Source organism: Ambystoma mexicanum, chromosome 1q (assembly GCF_040938575.1).
Source record: "Ambystoma mexicanum isolate Mex_15411 chromosome 1q, UKY_AmexF1_1, whole genome shotgun sequence".
Lineage (NCBI taxonomy): Eukaryota > Metazoa > Chordata > Amphibia > Caudata > Ambystomatidae > Ambystoma > Ambystoma mexicanum.
In genome coordinates, this window is record NC_090922.1 from 770,815,125 (window position 1) to 770,817,766 (window position 2,642).

Consider the following 2,642-nt stretch of genomic DNA (forward strand, 5'->3'; position numbering starts at 1 on the left):
TAAGGAACTGCACACATAGCCAAAACTGTGCCCTGCAAAGGTGGATATATACGCCTATGGCGCCAAGACACCCCTCAAGGGCCTAGTACAGTTTAAGGGCACCTGCCGATACAAGTCCATGAGAGGAAAATACCCATTCACGTCCGAGCAACAGAAACAGACAGCGGGTGCGTTCTGAGCTTCAAGGCAGCGGCCAATATGGGACTCATCCACATTTTGTACAACATCATGGTTCACAAATACATTGATCCAGTTGAAATGATAAACAACCTCTACCCACACCTATTTAGGGGCATCGGGAAACTAAAGAATAGACCCATAAAGCTGCACATAGATTAATCCATACGCCCCGTAGCCCAACACTACCGAGGGATCCCTGTCAACATCCACAAGAAGGTGGTGGACGAGCTACATAAATTGCTCGACCAAGACATCATCGAACCAGCAACCAGCCCCTCCACCTGGGTGTCCCCAATAGAGCCGGTGTCCAAGAAAGGATCGGAAGCAATTCGACTGTGCGTGAACATGAGGCCCCCCAACCAAGCCATACAGAGAGAAAGACACTTGGCCCCACGTATTTCAGACATGATTCATCTCTTGAATGGGGCCAAAGTGTTCTTCAAGCTAGACCTACAGAAAGGTTATCACCAACTCGTATTGAGCCCAGAAAGCAGGAACATCACCACCTTCATCACACATGTGGGCTTCTTTTGCTATAAAAGGCTAAGTTTCGGTGTGTCCTCGGCAGCAGAGATATTTCAAGCCAAAGTGCACAATGTCATCAAGCACATACCAAACTGCCTCAATTATAGTGATGACATCCTGGTCTTCGGTGCGGACGTCAACAAGCATGATGAGGCACTAATGAAAGTGTGCAAAGCACTGGAGGCAGCGAATCTCAAGCTAAATTGGGACAAGTGCGAGTTCCAGAAGAGCACGTTGAGATTCTTTGGACATATCTTTTTGGAATCAGGCATGACACCAGATCCTGAAAAAGTGGCGCGCTAAATGCCACCGCACCCCCATCCAACGTCTCAGAGCTGCCGTCATTCCTAGGGCTCGCCAGCTACTGTACGCGCTACATCAAGTACTTTGCGAGCCACTAAAACTCTTAACCAGACATGACGCCACCTTCCGCTGGACTGATGAGTGCCAAAAGGCTTTCGAGATCATCAGGGTGAGGGTTGCTAAGGCCGAGAATATGTCATACTACGACCCCAGCCGCCAAACTGAACTGACAGTAGATGCCAGCCCTGTAGGACCGGGAGCCATCCTGGCTCAAGTGGACCCGAAAGACCCTTCGCGAATGCATGCCATTGCATATGCCAGCCTAAGCCTCTCTGCCACTGAACAGGCATATTCCCAGGCAGAGAAGGAAGGCCTCGCTGTGGTATGGGCCAGCAAACATTTCCACCTCTTCCTATATGGCAAACCATTTCGAGTCATCACAAATCATCAGGCATTACTATTCCTGTATGGGAACCCCCAGGCGAAGATGCCACCTCAGATAGCCCGATGGGGGCTCCGACTGCAAGATTATGCTTTCGAGATCGTGTATCGCCCAGGGAAAGGAGAGAATCCAGAGGACTTCTTGTCCAAAAGGCCCTGGCAGGGGTGTACGCCATAACCCTCTGCAGCAGACAGATACCTTCGGTACCTCATACATCAAACTACCCCAGAGGGGATAGCCATCAAGACAGTAGCTCGAGAGACAGAAAATGATCTGGCCTGCCAAATCATCTGTGAGGGCCTTGAATCAGGCATGTGGAGAAGAGCCAGAGAGAGGGGGAGAGCGGCAGGGGACCAGGTGTACATCGAGGTAGAAAGACTGGTACAAGTGAAGGATGAACTGGCACTATCTGACGAGCACCTGCTCCTAAAAGACTGTAAGCTGGTGATTCCACCATCCTTACGAGCTAGAGTCATTGAGCTCGCCCATGAGAACCACAGAGGGATGGTGTCGACCAAGCACATGCTTTACCAGAAGGTCTGGTTTCTCAGCATGGACTCCCTGGTGGAGGAAGCCTTGAAGGCATGCCCTACGTGCAGCCTCATCATGCCCAACCGACACCTGGAACCTTTAAAAATGTCGGCACTTCCCCAGGGAATATGGGAAGCAGTAGCCGCCGACTTCTTCGGGCCCATCGAAGGAGGGAAGTACGTGCTGGTGGTGATGGACGAATATTCCCTATATCCGGAAGCGCAATTCATATCCTCGACAGCCGCTCATCATGTCATACCAGCGCTTGACTGCATATTCGCCGCCTACGGCATCCCACGAATGCTCAAGACAGACAACAGGCCCCCATTCAATGGGCATCAATTCACACAATTTGCAAACTACCTCGGACTCCACCACCGGAAAATAACCCAGCTATGGCCACAGGCGAATGGAATGATAGAACGATTCATGGCTAACCTGAAGAGGGCCCTCCAAATATCCAAGTTTATGGGACTGCCCTACGAGCAGGTACTAAACCAGCTGATGAGAGACTACAGGGGCACTCCCCACAGTACCACCGGGAGAACCCCTGCGAGGTGAGGTTTGGAAGAGACATTTAAACGAGGATCCCGCAGGCCCAACAAAGTGGTCAGCCTGAGGACCTTGACAAGGACCTTAAAGCACGAGATGAAACCGCCAA